Raw genomic sequence first — 16,868 nt, 5'->3', positions numbered from 1 at the left:
GATGAGGTAGGTTGTACAGGGGGGTGTAGGGGGAAGGTAAGGTAGGTAGTACAGGGGGTGTAGGGGGAAGATGAGGTAGGTTGTACAGGGGGGTGTAGGAGGAAGGTAAGGTAGGTAGTACATGGGGTAAGGTAAAGTAGGTAGTACAGGGGGTGTAGGGGGAAGGTAAGGTAGGTAGTACAGGGGGTAAGGTAAAGTAGGTAGTACAGGGGGTGTAGGGGAAAGGTGAGGTAGGGCGTACAGGGGGTGTAGGGAGGAAAGCACTCCTACACTCAGTGCTGAAAGGCTCGGAGACACAAGAGGTTAATGAAGTCACAATTGAATATATATATATAGTTCGCCGTGTAGTTCAGCTGAATAAAGTTGTGTAGATGAAGTATTACACTGATCCATTGTCCCCCCTCACTATCCCCTCACCCATCCCGCTCACCGCACGAGTATCAGCCCAGCCCGGGCATCCTCTCCCGGGGGCGGAGTCGTCCCAGGTTGTGGGCGGGGCCGCCCGGTCCAGTGTCTCCAGCTGTTGTACACTGGCGGTGTCACAGGAGACGGAGCCGGCAGGAGAGGAGGGCAGTCCGGACACCGCGCCGGTACAGGTGAGCGCTACACGCCATACATCGCAACTTTTCTAGCGCACATTCATTCATCAGACGTCCTATGAGTGCGCTGTCTGCAGTGATCATCTTATCCAAGTCCAATAAGAGGACAGGCTTCCTCATTACATTTGGGAGAATTAGGAAGCAATGAATGACCATGAATATGTGTGTCCTCAATATATATGTGTGATTTCAATGCATATGTATGTCATCAATATATATGTGTGTCCCCAATGTATATGTGTGTCGTCTGTATTGTGACAGTTCCCATACTGGGTTGTATCTGTGACCTGTGCCCCCGATCTCATCCACTATTCATCATGCCAATGTTATTTCAAAGTCCTTGGCAGTCTTTTCCAATCTGCAGCTGTCATTATAATAATACCCAGCGATCCCTCTGTGGAGGCACTTCCTGTTATAGTGACAACGCTCTGTCCCCCTCTGCCAATTGTTTTCCTGGGTTGTCACCTGGTTACACATACTTTGGGTGGAGACGGATGTGGTAACATGCATTGTGCAGACATTTCCTGCCAACCAATGACATGCAGCTGGCACAGGGGGGCATGCATATGAACGGTAAGTGGCTGCTAAGAGGCTGTGGGAGATCTGGAGTGCTAAGATGCACAGCTAAATAAAAAAAGACATTTTAAAAAATTAATAAATTGGTAATAAATTGCTTGATGTCATCGTTATAGTAGTGTACATCTAACTTTAAGTGTGTTAGGTATAGAGACAAGATAAGATGATAGTTGTCATATATCCCATTCACATGGCCAATCAGAGCCGTACACTGCCCAGATCAGGATATGGCTGCAGCGGGCATGGCCAGAAGTTTGTGATCAGCTACAGATGGGAACCAGTACAAATCAATGACAGGCTGGCACTGTCCGCAGCTCCTTACATGTCATTCACCTGTGGTCAAGGAGAGGTGCGCTCCTGGATGCAGACAGGCCGTGTTCAGAGAACATCCGTCCCTAACCGCAGGTGACCACTTCATGTGAATGACATGTAAGGAGCTGCGGACAGTGCCAGCCTGTCATTGATTTGTACTGGTTCCCATCTGTGGCTGATCACAAACATCTGGCCGCTGCAGAGATACACTGATCTGGATGGCACATGGCTCCAATTGGACACTATGCAAGGGTTAAATGCTGGTTAGGTCTAGGGGGCATGAAAAGGCTTTAAGCTTGCCATACACTCGTATATTCATTCATTCGTACAAATATTCATCTGAAAATTGTCATCAGTACATTCATTGGCATGAGGAATGCCGCTGTAAAGTATTTCAAAAACCGTTTGCTTTTATCATTTTGATTTCGGAGTGAACAGACATTTCCTGGAAGGCACAGTGTTAGAAATTCATTTGCGTGAAAATTTTCAATCTCGCTCCATGAAATGATCTACGTCTCCAGGGTCGAAGGTGAACATCAATTTCACCCCACTAACGATTAGAAAATCAAACAAACGTTCTTAGAATGAACTTTTTCAAACAAAATTCTAGTAGTATAAGGCCAGCGTTACACTACCTCCGCTCTGGTTGGCATCATCGCTGTCCTCTTCTCCCTTTGGCGCGATGGTCTGTGAGCGGTCTCTTGGCATCATCATGTGCAATGCAGGGCTATTAACCCTGTATTGTATGTGAGAAGGTAAACATGTGACCACGTCCCAAAGCGTCTTAGAGAGGAGGCTTAGCGGAAACAGTCACAATTAGGTATTACTCCTTATCTCTGTACCCCTAGACTAAAGCAGAATTCAAACTATGGGTGGTGAAGAACTGCATTGTCAAACATCTGTCACCATAAGGACACACAGGAAACAATTGTTTCCTATGTGTCCCATTCACACTGCAACACAGCCTAGGGCTGCAATAAAATGCAGACATGCTGTATTTTTTTACAATGCACTGTGCCGAATCGCATAGCACTGTACAGCAGTGTAGTAAATCACGCTGCTGTACATATTTTTTATTTTATTTATATATTTTTTTTTTTTATATGGTTGAACTAGATGGGTTTGTGTCTTTTTTCAACCTGACTAACTATGTAACTATGTAACATTGCCATGAATAAAGTGTATGCTCTGTACAAAACAAAAAAGGGAGCTGTGTGATTTGGTGAATCGCGCACCACACTGCCCCCTACTGCAGCCAGCAATGGAGAGCTGCCAGAGTTGGACAGCACTTCAGAAGCTTTCCGTTGCCATGTGACTGGAGCCTAAATGAGCAGTTAAAGGGATTGTAAAGCCTTGTTTTTTAAAATAATAATAATAAACATGTACTTACCCGCTCTGTGCTGTGGATTTGCAGAGTGGCCCGGATCCTCCTCTTTTCAGGTTCCTCTTCTGTGATCCTGACCCCTCCCTCCTGTTGAGTGCCCCCACACCAGGCAGCTTGCTATGGGGCACCCGAGCCACAACTCCCTGTGTCCATTCAGACACAGAGCCACATCCTGGCCCTGCCCCATCTTTTTCCTGATTGGCTCACTGAATTTGATTGACAGCAGTGGGAGCCAATGGTGCCACGCTGTCATTCAGCCAATCAGGAGCCGAGACACTCCTACAACATGGCTGGACAGAGATGGGGCTCAGGTAAGTATTAGGGGGTGCTGGGGGGGAAGGCTGCTGCACACAGAAGACTTTTTATCTTAATGCATAGAATGCACTAAGATGAAAAACCTTCTAACACCTTCTAACACCACAGTGGGTGCTCTGGCTCTGATGTTCTCTCTCACACCGGTACAAACATAAATTCAAAGAATAGAGCCGGTGTTCTATCAAATAGTGCCCCTGTCGAAAAGTGACGGCGCATGCGCAGTATGGAAGGGCACTCCGGCTGGCGTGGCGTCATAATGGCGCATGCACACATCGTAGGAGGCATTTTTGGATGGGAGATACCATTTCACGGGTACAATTGAAAGCTATGCAAACAGGGGAGGGAGACCGTAGTTGTCAGATTGTGCCTCGCTGTTGCGGGACGGGTTTACAGTGTGCTCAAGGTTGGGTTTTGTCTGTGTTGCAGGGCGGGTTTACAGTGTGCTCAAGGTCGGGTTTTGTCTGTGTTGCGGGGCGGGTTGAGGCTTTGTTGAAAGGCGGGTTTTGTCTGTGTTACAGGGTGGGTTTACAGTATGCTCAAGGTCTGGTTTAGTCTGTGTTGCGGGGCGAGTTGTGGCTGTTGCGGGGCGGGTCATGTCTGTGATGCAGGGCGGGTTTTGTCTGTGTTGCGGGGCAGGTTTTTTCTGTGTTGCGGGGCGGGTTGTGGCTGTGTTGCGGGGCGGGTCATGTCTGTGTTGCGGGGTGGGTCATGTCTGTGTTGCAGGGCCGGTTTACAGTGTGCTCAAGGTCGGGTTTTGTCTGTGCTGTTGGGCGGGTTGTGGCTGTGTTGAAGGGTGGGTTTTGTCTGTGTTTTGCAGGACGGGTTTTGTCTGTGTTGCGGGGCGGGTTGTGGTTGTGTTGAAGGGCGGGTTTTGTCTGTGTTGCGAGGTGGGTTGTGGCTGTGTTGAAGGGCTGGTTTTGTCTGTGTTGCGGGTTTTGTCTGCGTTGCGGTGCGGGTTTTTTCTGTGCTGCGGGGCAGGTTGTGGCTGTGTTGAAGGGCGGGTTTTGTCTGTGTTGCGGGGCGGGTTTTGTCTGTGTTACGGGGCGGGTTTTGTCAGTGCTGCGGGGCGGGTTGTGGCTGTGTTGAAGGGCGGGTTTTGTCTGTGTTGCGGGGCAGGTTGTGGCTGTGTTGAAGGGCGGGTTTTGTCTGTGTTGCGGGGCGGGTTGAGGCTGTGTTGAAGGGCAGGTTTTGTCTGTGTTGCTGGGTGGGTTATGGCTGTGTTGAAGGGCTGGTTTTGTCTGTGTTGCGAGGCGGGTTGTGGCTGTGTTAAAGGGCGGGTTTTGTCTGTGTTGCGGGGCAGGCTGTGGCTGTGTTGCAGGGCGGGTTTTGTCTGTGTTGCGGGGCGGGTCATGTCTGTGTTGTGGGGCGGGTTGTGGCTGTGTTGAAGGGCGGATTTTGTCTGTGTTGCGGGGCGGGTTTTGTCTGTGTTGCGGGACAGGTTGTGTCTGTGTTGCGGGGTGGGTTGTTGCTGTGTTGAAGGGCGGGTTTTGTCTGTGTTGCGGGACGGGTTTTATCTGTGTTGCGGGGCGGGTTGCGGCTGTGTTGAAGGGCAGGTTTTGTCTGTGTTGCGGGGCGGGGAGTGTTGTGGCTGTGTTGAAGGGCGGGTCTTGTCTGTGTTGCGGGGCGGGTTGTGGCTTTGTTGAAGGACGGGTTTTATCTGTGTTGCGGGGCAGGTTTTTGCTGTGTTGAAGGGCGGGTTTTGTCTGTGTTGCGGGGCGGGTTGTGGCTGTGTTGAAGGGCGGGTTTTGTCTGTGTTGTGGGGCGGGTTGTGGCTGTGTTGAAGGGCGGGTTTTGTCTGTGTTGCGGGGCAGGTTTTGGCTGTGTTGAAGGGCGGGTTGTGGCTGTGTTGCGGGGCGGGTTGTGGCTGTGTTGAAGGGCGGGTTTTGTCTATGTTGCAGGGTGGGTTGTGGCTGTGTTGAAGGGCGGGTTTTGTCTGTGTTGCGGGGCAGGTTTTGTCTGTGCTGTGTGGCGGGTTGTGGCTGTGTTGAAGGGCGGATTTTGTCTGTGTTGCGGGGCGGGTTTTGTCTGTGTTCCGGGGCGGGTTGTGTCTGTGTTGCGGGGTGGGTTGTGGCTGTGTTGAAGGGCGGGTTTTGTCTGTGTTGTGAGGTGGGTTGTGGCTGTGTTGAAGGGCTGGTTTTGTCTGTGTTGCGGGTTTTGTCTGCATTGCGGGTTTTTTCTGTGCTACGGGGCAGGTTGTGGCTGTGTTGAAGGGCAGGTTTTGTCTGTGTTGTGGGGCAGGTTGTGGCTGTGTTGAAGGGCGGGTTTTGTCTGTGTTGCGGGGCGGGTTTTGTCTGTGTTGCGGGGTGGGTTTTGTCTGTGCTGCGGGGCCGGTTGTGGCTGTGTTGAAGGGCGGGTTTTGTCTGTGTTGTGGGGCAGGTTGTGGCTGTGTTGAAGGGCGGATTTTGTCTGTGTTGCGGGGCGGGTTGTGGCTGTGTTGAAGGGCGGGTTTTGTCTGTGTTGCTGGGTGGGTTATGGCTGTGTTGAAGGGCTGGTTTTGTCTGTGTTGCGAGGCGGGTTGTGGCTTTGTTGAAGGGCGGATTTTGTCTGTGTTGCGGGGAGGGTTTTGTCTGTGTTGCGGGGCGGGTTGTAGCTTTGTTGAAGGGCGGATTTTGTCTGTGTTGCGGGGCGGGTTTTGTCTGTGTTGCGGGGCGGGTTGTGTCTGTGTTGCGGGGAGGGTTGTGGCTGTCTTAAAGTGCGGGTTTTGTCTGTGTTGCGGGACGGGTTTTATCTGTGTTGCGGGGCGTGTTGTGGCTGTGTTGAAGGGCAGGTTTTGTCTGTGTTGCGGGGCGGGTTGTGGCTGTGTTGCGGGGCGGGTTGTGGCTTTGTTGAAGGGCGGATTTTGTCTGTGTTGCGGGGTGGGTTTTGTCTGTGTTGCGGGGCGGGTTGTGTCTGTGTTGCGGGGCGGGTTGTGTCTGTGTTGCGGGGTGGGTTGTGGCTGTGTTGAAGGGCGGGTTTTGTCTGTGTTGCGGGACGGGTTTTATCTGTTGCGGGACGGGTTTTATCTGTGTTGCGGGGCGGGTTGTGGCTGTGTTGAAGGGCAGGTTTTGTCTGTGTTGCGGGGCGGGTTGTGGCTGTGTTGAAGGGCGGGTTTTGTCTGTGTTGCGGGGCGGGTTGTGGCTTTGTTGAAGGGTGGATTTTGTCTGTGTTGCAGGGCAGGTTTTGGCTGTGTTGAAGGGTGGGTTTTGTCTGTGTTGCAGGGCGGGTTGTGGCTGTGTTGAAGGGCGGGTTTTGTTTGTGTTGCGGGACGGGTTTTATCTGTGTTGCGGGGTGGGTTGTGGCTGTGTTGAAGGACGGGTTTTGTCTGTGTTGCGGGGCGGGTTGTGGCTGTGTTGAAGGGCGGGTTTTGTCTGTGTTGTGGGGCGGGTTGTGGCTGTGTTGAAGGGCGGGTTTTGTCTGTGTTGCGGGGCAGGTTTTGGCTGTGTTGAAGGGTGGGTTTTGTCTGTGTTGCGGGGCGGGTTGTGGCTGTGTTGAAGGGCGGGTTTTGTCTATGTTGCAGGGTGGGTTGTGGCTGTGTTGAAGGGCGGGTTTTGTCTGTGTTGCGGGGCGGGCTTTGTCTGTGCTGCTTGGCGGGTTGTGGCTGTGTTGAAGGGTGGGTTTTGTCTGTGTTGCGGGGCAGGTTGTAGCTGTGTTGAAGGGTGGGTTTTGTCTGTGTTGCGGGGCGGGTTGTGGCTGTGTTGAAGGGCGGGTTTTGTCTGTGTTGCGGGGCGGGTTGTGGCTGTGTTGCGGGGCAGGTTTTGTCTGTGTTGCAGGGTGGGTTGTGGCTGTGTTGAAGGGCGAGTTTTGTCTGTGTTGCAGGGTGGGTCATGTCTGTGTTGCGGGGCGGGTCATGTCTGTGTTGCGGGACGGGTTTTGTCTGTGTTGCGGGGTGGGTTTTGTCTGTGTTGCGGGGTGGGTTTTGTCTGTGTTGCGGGGCGGGTCATGTCTGTGTTGCGGGATGGGTCATGTCTGTGTTGAAGGACAGGTTTTGTCTGTGTTGCAGGGCGGGTTTTGTCTGTGTTGCGGGGTGGGTCATGTCTGTGTTGCGGGGCAGGTTGTGGCTGTGTTGTGGGGCAGGTTTTGTTTGTGTTGCAGGGCGGGTCATGTCTGTGTTGCGGGGCGGGTCATGTCTGTGTTGAAGGACGGGTTTTGTCTGTGTTGCGGGGCAGGTTGTGGCTGTGTTGCGGGGCGGGTTTTGTCTGTGTTGCGGGGCGGGTTGTGGCTGTGTTGAAGGGCGGGTTTTGTCTGTGTTGTGGGTTGGGTCATGTCTGTGTTGCGGGGCGGGTCATGTCTGTGTTGAAGGGCGGGTTTTGTCTGTGTTGCAAGGCGGGTTTTGTCTGTGTTGCGGGGTAGGTTTTGTCTGTGTTGTGGGACGGGTCATGTCTGTGTTGAAGGGCGGGTTTTGTCTGTGTTGCAGGGTGGGTTTTGTCTGTGTTGCGGGGCGGGTCATGTCTGTGTTGAAGGGCGGGTTTTGTATGTGTTGCAGGGCGGGTTTTGTCTGTGTTGCGGGGCGGGTCATGTCTGTGTTGCGGGGCAGGTCATGTCTGTGTTGAAGGGCGGGTTTTGTCTGTGTTGCAGGGCGGGTTTTGTCTGTGTTGCGGGGCAGGTTTTGTCTGTGTTGCAGGGCAGGTTTTGCCTGTGTTGCGGGGCGGGTCTTGGCTGTGTTGAAGGGTGGGTTTTGTCTGTGTTGCAGGGCGGGTTTTGTCTGTGTTTCGGGGCGGGTTCTGTCTGTGTTGCGGGGCGGGTTTTGTCTGTGTTGCGGGGCGGGTCGTGATTGTGTTGAAGGGCGGGTTTTGTCTGTGTTGAAGGGCGGGTTTTGTCTGTGTTGCAGGGCGGGTTTTGTCTGTGTTGCGGGGCGGGTCATGTCTGTGTTGAAGGGCGGGCTTTGTCTGTGTTGCAGGGCGGGTTTTGTCTGTGTTGTGGGGTGGGTCATGTCTGTGTTGCGGGGCAGGTCATGTCTGTGTTGCGGGGCAGGTCATGTCTGTGTTGCAGGGCGGGTTTTGTCTGTGTTGCGGGGCAGGTTTTGTCTGTGTTGCGGGGCGGGTCACGTCTGTGTTGAAGGGCGGGTTTTGTCTGTGTTGTAGGGCGAGTCTTGTCTGTGTTGTGGGGCGGGTCGTGGCTGTGTTGACGGGCGGGTTTTGTCTGTGTTGTGGGGCGGGTTGTGGCTGTGTTGCGACCCGCCCTTAGACAGAGGCAAAACCCACCGTTCAACACACCAAACCCGCACTGCAACACAGACATGACCCGACCTTGAGCACACTGTAAACCTGCCCCACAACAGCGAGGCACAATATGACAACTACGGTCTCCCTCTGCTGTTTGCATAGCTTTCAATTGTGCCCTTGAAATGGTATCTCCCGTCGAAAAAATTCCTCCTATGATATGCGTTATGGTGGCTCCCCTGAGAGGGGAGGCGGAGGGATAGGGGCTATATCAAGGGTAGATTTTGTCTAATTTGTAACCCCTTCTTGCCCATCCCCAGCATTCTTTGAACAGGGTCTGGGGGTAGGAAGGATCAGCTGATCACATGACTACTGTGATTGGCTGTTACAGTAGTCACATGATCTATAGCTGGATAATTAGTACGGTCCTAGAGCTGTTTTTGACAGCTCGGTTTCTGCACTGGGAATTTGCAGTGAGTGCACTCTCAGCACAGAAAGCTCTGCCGTACATGAACACATATGTGCAGCGTGTAGGCATTAAAACTCACCCTCACATGGGTGGCAAGAGAATAAGTAGACAATCTTTATAAAAAAAGTCCCGTTTTGTATTCCCCTAGTTGAATGTGACAAGCACTTGTAATTCTGCAAAACCCACACGGCTTAGGCTCGCACCTTTATAACAGGCATATACTTTTTATGGCGCACTTACCTTATGTACGCCTTTGGCAAGCAGTAACTTCCCTAATCCATGTTTATGCTTTGATATAAGCAGTAAAAGGTGAGCGTTCCTCAAGTGAAAACAAGCCACCTTTACATTGCGATGTGTTGATGCTGAGTGCGGCTCCTCGTCTGGCTATGGGAAGCAGGCGGACAGAGAGAATTTTGTGAACTTCATTCATGAATCGGCCCTTGTCACTTCAAAAGGGAGGGGACCTTATGGGAACACCATCCTTTCTGTACGCCGCTGTTTTCTTTGAGCCCCACAAGACCAAACATTGATGACTCCCAGGTCACAGACGTAGCCAGCAGCTGCCTTGTTAAAGCCATATTTTACACCCATACAAAATATGTTCTCTTAATGCAAGTGATCCATTACACACTCGGACAAATTACAGCCACAGGCTCTTTCTCCCTGTTAGAATGAATTACCCGCAATTTAGGTAAGCTGTTTGCAGTGAGAAAACAGCTCGCTCTCTGTCTGAGGCTTTTCTTTATATGACTAATGCATATTGGCTGCGATTCAAAAATCAGGAGCATCCAACACCTTCATTTACGCCATTTGGACTTCTCTTTGTGGTAGTTCATAAACAGGTCGAGGAGAAGGGATCTGATGATGCCGAGGGATTTCTTATATTGTAGGATTAGTCATTCAATTGAAGCTGTGCAGGAAGGATGTGGATTTTTGAGGAAGCGATGAGTACCAAAGATAATGGTGGCCATACACGCTTTGATTTTTTTTGTCCAATCGATGTGATCAAATAATCAAATAGCCATAACTTCCTTCCCATTGATTTACACTCAATCAGGTTCAATTGAGTCGATCAGCCAGGGCCGATCATTATAAATTATGTTGCATCGATCGGCAGCACTGAGATTCTTTGGTCATGAATCCAACCATATGTCAATTAATCAACATACAAGATTGCAAGGTGAAAACAATCGAAATCTACTTCCCCGTGTATTTGGTTATTCCCATCAGGTGAGATCAGTCAGAAAGAAAGAGATCGATCATTTATCGAAGCATGTATGGCCACCATAAGATGTGTTGTTCTGAAGGGTAGCAGGCTGGTGGCAAATTAGCTTTAGTTAAAGCCTTAGTTTACTTTAAACTAAACTAATTAAAATCAGCACAAGGGATATTACTTCCCACCAATGTGATGTGTTTCTTGTGCCCCTGTGTCCTGTTTTAGCAGAAATCCTCCTCCTCTGATGCCCCCCACCCCTGTCAATCACTCATCAAGTGAGCCCGACTATGCCTGCACTTTTCGCCCAGCTCCTCCATTCATAGGAACTATACTACAGCTTCCTTGAATGACACAGGATCTATGGATTGAGGGGGCTGACCATTCGATCATCCACCCGTCCTCCATCCATAGATTCTGTTTCGTTCATAGAAGCAGTAGTATGGCTCCTACGAAAGGATGAGTGGGGTGGAATGGGCAGACTTAGTCAGGCTCTTTTGAGGCATAAAGTACACTGAAGGTAAGCAATGTCCCTTGTACTGATTTTTTTTTTTAAGTAACCTTAGACTTTAACTGCCTGACCTCTAGAAGGATTTACCCCCTTCATGATAAGAGCATTTGCTATTCAGCACTGCGCTACTTTAACTGGTAATTGCACGGTGATACAATGCTGTACATCAATAAAATTTATATAATTTTTTTCACACAAATAGAGATTTCTTTTGGTGGTATTTGATCACCACTGAATTTTTTATTTTATAATATATAAACAAACATGTCCAATAAAATTAAATTTCTTCATAAATTGAGACCAAAGTGTATTCTGCTACATGTTGCACGTGCTGGCAGTGGACTGGTCCTGCTAGCACTGCGTTTTTGGGGACACTATACCGTTGGGGATACTAGTGTAGTTCTGACTGTGACTAGGATACTGATCCGGACAGACACTATATTAGTAATGGCGGTGATCATCAACTTATAGTGGGACTATAATAGTGTGGCGGGCAATCAAGGACTGGCACTAACTGACACTGGCTGGGAAGGACGCTAACTGACTCTAACTGGCACTATCTGAGGTTGTTAGTGACACTAATACAGTGATCAGTGATAATACTGCCAGGGGTGATCAACAGGTCAATCAAAGAGTTAACTGAGTGCCTAACACATGTATGTGTGCTGGTTTTACTCACTTACAGACTGACTGGCTTCTCTTTCAGGTTTCAGCTCTGAACATGAAATCAGGGAGAAAAAAAGCAGCCAGATCTGTGTTGTGTTTACTAACACACACAGATCTGTGCTATGATTGGCCACAGCAATCAGCAGGTTCACAGCCAAACTCATGATGTGTCCATTCCTAGCACAGGACAAACCAGGAATTTAGGAGTGACATACCCATACATTGCGGTGCCCGGGGGAACCACCAGCCAGCAGTAAAATTACTACTGGCTGCTTGGCAAATTGTTAAAGTGGTTCTGAAGCCTCAAGGTTTTTTACCTTCTATGCATTAATGTAAAACACCTGTGCTGCATGATCCCCCCTTATTCTTATCTGAGCCCGATCTGATCCAGCAAGTGCACAAGAGCAGCGGCTCTTGCTGCTGTCTCCCTCCTCACTTGGCATACTGGTATCAGTGTGAGCCATTGGCTCCCACCGCTGTCAATCAAATGCTGTAACAAGGGAGCTGGGGGGACGGGGCCAAGCTGCCCACTCTGTGTCAATAGAGGGTGGCTCGGGAGTGAGCTTGCATGGGTGACCCCACAGAAAGCAGCTTTCCTTGGGGACACTCTCTGAAGTGGAGGAGCCTGGAGCGTCAGCGGAAGACCCCAGAAGAAGAGGATTGGAGCTGCTCTGTTCAGAACCATTGCACAAAGCAGGTAAGTATAACATGTTTGTAATTTTAATTAACCACTAGAGATCCGCGCTATAGCCGAATGACGGCTACAGCGCAGACCTGCTTTGCTGGGACAACGTCCATTGACGTCGTCCCGTGCACGAACGGCCTGCGCGCCCCCCTACAGGGCGCGCGCGGCGCGCTCTGTGATCAGTGAGTCTATGAGACTTGCCTGATCACAGATTGGAGTAAGAGGTCGATCCCGACCCCTTACCACATGATCAGCTGTCAGCCAATGACAGCTGATCATGTGACATCAACAGAGCCGGTAATCGGCTATTTTTTCTCCTCGCGCTGATTGCGTGAGGAGGAAAAAAAATACGATCACTGGCGGCCGTGAGAGGGACATGAGTCCCTTTCACGGCAAGCGCCACCAGATCATCAGTGCCCTCTGCCAGTGCCACCTAGCAATAGGCAGCAGTGCCGCCTACCAGTGCCCACCAGCGCCACCCATCAGTGCCACCCATCAGTGCCCACAATGCCACCCATCAGTGCCCACAGTGCCACCTACCAGTGCCCACAATCAGTGCCTCAACAACAGTGCTGCACATCAGTGCCACCTATCAGTGCCCATCAGTGTCACCTATCAGTGCCCATCAGTAGTGCCCATCAGTGCGGCCCATCAGTGCCACCCATCAGTGCCCATCAGTGCCGCCCATCAGTGATACCTAACAGTGCCACCCATCAGTGCCACCCATCCGTGCCACCCATCAGTGGCCATCAATACCGCCTTATCTGTGCCTATCAGTGCTGCCTTATCTGTGCCTATCAGTGCCGCCTTAACTGTGCCTATCAGTGCCGCCTTAACTGTGCCTATCAGTGCCGCCTTAAATGTGCCTATCCGTGCCCATCAGTGCAGCCTATCAGTGCCCACCAGTGCCGCCTCATCAGCGCATATCAATGAAGGAGAAAAATTACCTGTTTGCAAAATTTTATAACAAACTATTAAACATGATTTTTTTTTTTTTTCAAAATTTTTCATCTTTTTTTGTTTGTTTAGCAAAAAATAAAAAACCCAGCTTTGATTAAATATCACCAAAAGAAAGCTCTATTTGTGGGAAAAAAAATGATAAAAATTTCATTTGGGTACAGTGTTGTATGACCGCGCAAATGTCATTCAAAATGCGTCAGCGCTGAAAGCTGAAAATTGGTCTGGGCAGGAGGGGAGTTTAAGTGCCCAGTAAGCAAGTGGTTAAAAAAAATAAAGGTTTAATGTCACTTTAACGTGGTGAAGAGATCTATAATGGGATAATCTCCAAGCAGAGTTCTTAGGGAGGCATCGTTCTAATAAAGCCACGAGACAGGATGACCACGCAAGCAGATGTACATTTTCACTGTGGCACTTGTTTTTCAAAGTGTCTGAAGGAGGATCAGTCTTGTTACCCATTGCAAACAATCATATTTCAAGGAAGTCAAATAAGTGACATTTATTGTCAATGTTTACATAGAATTTAATTTAAATTAATTTAAAATTATTTTTAGTTTCACATGTTATTTTAATCAGGGGTCACCAAACTGCAGACTCCCAGCCAAGCTGTAAGTGTGTGAGGTTAGGGTGGACTCTGGTATAAGTGAGAAACACAAGAACAAAAAGGGTGCTGGATTCAGATTTTTCGGATTTGGATTCGGGTTTGGATTTTCTGAGGGTCACTGAACAGTGAGACTGATTTACTAAGGCTGGCCATACACTATTCAATTTTCCTGTTCAACTTTCCTTTAGATTTACCAAAACCATATAATAGGAGGTCAAACCTAAACACTTTCAATTTGGATGTACTACATAGTTGAAGGTAAATCTAAAGAAAATTGAACAGGAAAATTGTATGGTGTATGGCCAGCTTAAAACTGGAGAGTACAACATCTGATGCAGCTGTACATGGTAGCCAATCAGCTTCTAACTTCAACTTGTTCAATTAAGCTCTGACAAAAGAAAACCTGGAAGCTGATTGGTTACTATGCAGAGCTGCACCAGATTTTGCACTCTCCAGTTTTAGTAAATAACGCCCATTAGCTCCAGTTTGGCAGCACTCCACAAAACAGGGACTCCCCTCAGGACCAGGGAAAGGACCCAGAGTTGAGAATTCACATAAATATAATCAAGTGAGAGCGCCAAAGAAACGTTCAGGCGTCCAAGGTAATTTATTGGTAAAACCGGTTCATAGCAAAATGAAGCCGACGTATTTCGGGGGGCAAACAGACTCCCTTTCAGTCAGGGCCTAACATTTCTGACTGTTCTTAAATGGTTTCAGGTGAGCAAATACCAAATAAATCTGCACTATGATTTACTGCTTGGAACAGTTTCAGGAGGGCAGGTTAAGCCAGTGTTAGTGAATGCAGCAAAGGAGCTCCTTTAGGAATGCGTTTTGGCACCCAAAACGCGTTGGGTTCATTCTGTTTTGAATCAATGTATTAATTAAATTACTTTGGACTCTTGGATGCCTTTTTGCATCCAAGAGTCCCCCTTATATCTGATATAAGGGGGACTCTGATGTAAGGGGGCCCTGATTGGAACTCTCATGTAAGGAGGGACTTTGGTGACTCTCATGTAAAGCAAACTCTCATGGGATGTCTAATGCATGGGGGTCTGTAATTGGGAGCCTGATGTAAGGAGAGGGGGGGCTCTAATGTCAGAGGGGACTCTGATGTAAGGGGGGGGGCTCTGATGTAAGGGGGCTCTGATGGGGACCATGAAGTCAGAGGGGACTCTGATGTAAGGGGGGCTTTGATAGGGACCCTGATGTAAGAGGGGACTCTGATGTAAGGGGGGCTCTGATAGGGACCCTGATGTAAGGGGGGCTCTGATGGGGACCATGATGTAAGAGGGGACACTGATGTAAGGGGGGCTCTGATGTAAGGGGGGACTCTGATGTAAGGGGGGCTTTGATAGGGACCCTGATGTAAGATGGGACTCTGATGTAAGGGGGGGGGCTCTGATGTAAGGGGGGCTCTGATGTGGGGGGCGGCTTTGATAGGGACCCTGATGTAAGAGGGGACGCTGATGTAAGGAGGGCTCTGATGTAAGGGGTGCTCTGATAGGGACCCTGATGTAAGAGGGGACTCTGATGTAAGGGAAGCTCTGATGTAAGAGGGTTCTCTGATGTAAGAGGGGACTCTGATGTAAGGGGGGCTCTGATAGGGACCCTGATGTAAGGGGGGCTCTGATGGGGACCATGATGTAAGAGGGGACTCTGATGTAAGGGGGGCTCTGATGTAAGGGGGGGCTCTGATAGGGACCCTGATGTAAGAGGGGACTCTGATGTAAGAGGGGACTCCGATGTAAGGGGGGCTCTGATGTAAGGGAGGGGCTCTGCTAGGGACCCTGATGTAAGGGGGGCTCTGATAGGGACCCTGATGTTAACATTGAATGTTGCAACAAACGCTATTTCTTTTCTTTTTCTTTTTTATTGTGTTATTTTTGGGTGGTGTTCTCATTTAAATCAGACTGTAAAAGGCAAATATAAAAACCACTCTGTAATTCAGTTGTGTGTTTATTATTCACTTATCCCTGATCCAGCAAGATATGGGTTGTGCAGCATCCTATGGGATAGCTCACGCTCCATGCTCTGATGAAATGTGAACTATCCATTGGAATGAATGGAGAGTGCCGTATACATGCACAGGCCCAGTAGAGAAGATTCTATAGCTGTGTGGTGATGACAAGGCTGCACTACCCATATCTTGCTGGATCAAGGACAGGTAAGTATTAAACTAACAGGGGGTGGGGGAAGATTAGCTAGATAAAGTATAACTCCATGCTCCTGGACTGGTCCCTGTAGCATCATCTCACCCATGCTTCAGAGGTCCAAGGTTCTGACCTTATCAAGACCAATGCACGGTCCTTAGTCCTGCACTGGACATTGATAATGCCAAGGGACAGCGGGGTTGATTTACTAAAACTGGAGTGTGCAAAATCTGGTGCAGCTCTGCATAGAAACCAATCCACTTCCAGGTTTTATTGTCAAAGCTTAAAGCGGAGTTCCACTTAAAAAAAAAAAAATAAATAAAATTTAGCAGCTACAAATACTGCAGCTGCTTACTTTTAATAATCGGACACTTACCTGTCTCAGGGTCCAGCGATGCGGGGGAATGTCTCCTCTCTGCGGTGCCGGCATTGTCACTGTGGCCGCACTGCGCATGTGCAAGCCACGCGGCGCGCTGCGACTGGCGGGGCAACCATCTGGAACCTGTGACATGTCCCAGATGATTGCCGAGAGGGAGGGGGGAAAAGTGATCTCCCTTCCGGTGCTGCGGTGCCCCGGGAGGAAGTGGGAGCTGGGACCCTCTAAAAAGAGGGTATCAGCTTCCCGCCCCCCTCAAAAAAATGACATGTTAAATGTCAGGGGGTCACCTTCCCTTTAAGCGGAAGTTCCATTTTTGGGTGGAACGCCACTTTAATTGAACAAGCTGAAGTTAAAAGCCGATTGGCTACGATGCACACCTGCACCAGATTTGACACTCTTTGGTTTCAGTAAATCAACCTCAGTCTGTCACCAGCGCATGGAGGAGTGCTGTCTGCTGGGGAAATTTACTCTCCTCTAGACCTAAATGAACCATTAACCCTTGTATTGTGAGCACAGGAGGAATTTTCAAATTTGCCATAGGTGGGCTTTAAATTTTAAAAGATTTACCCAACCCAAACTATTTATAGTAATATTTTTTTTATTATTTTAGTTATGGGTGGAGCATGGTGGGCAGATTCATTATTTTTCTTTTTTTATATCTTGGATCATGGCAAAACGAATGCCTCACATTTTTGGTGCCATTCATTCTTAATGGCACCCCAATTTGCAACGATTGTCGCGCAGTGAAAACGGGCATGAATAAATCACTCAAAAAGTTGTAGGAGCTAATTTTGCGCAACCAACATGTGCGTGAATGGGATACTCTATGCACAGCACGTGGAAACGTGTGTAAATCAACCCCCAAAAAATCACGAGTGGGAATGAACTGTACGTTCCTGCTATGAGAAGG

The 16,868-nt window shown here is 49.3% G+C and overlaps 1 protein-coding gene across 1 annotated transcript in view; it reads left to right on the top strand.

The window, feature by feature from the left end:
• The first annotated feature begins 478 nt into the window (after positions 1-478).
• ZNF385C (zinc finger protein 385C) overlaps positions 479-16,868 on the top strand; it is a 798,047-nt gene continuing 781,657 nt past the window's right edge. The window contains exon 1 of the mRNA XM_073606093.1: positions 479-596. The gene's annotated coding sequence lies outside the window, so the exon portion shown is untranslated. The remainder of the gene's footprint in view (positions 597-16,868) is intronic.

Source organism: Aquarana catesbeiana, linkage group LG12 (assembly GCF_042186555.1).
Source record: "Aquarana catesbeiana isolate 2022-GZ linkage group LG12, ASM4218655v1, whole genome shotgun sequence".
Lineage (NCBI taxonomy): Eukaryota > Metazoa > Chordata > Amphibia > Anura > Ranidae > Aquarana > Aquarana catesbeiana.
The sequence above is the reverse complement of the archived record's forward strand: the minus strand, read 5'-3'. Positions and strand labels throughout refer to the sequence as shown.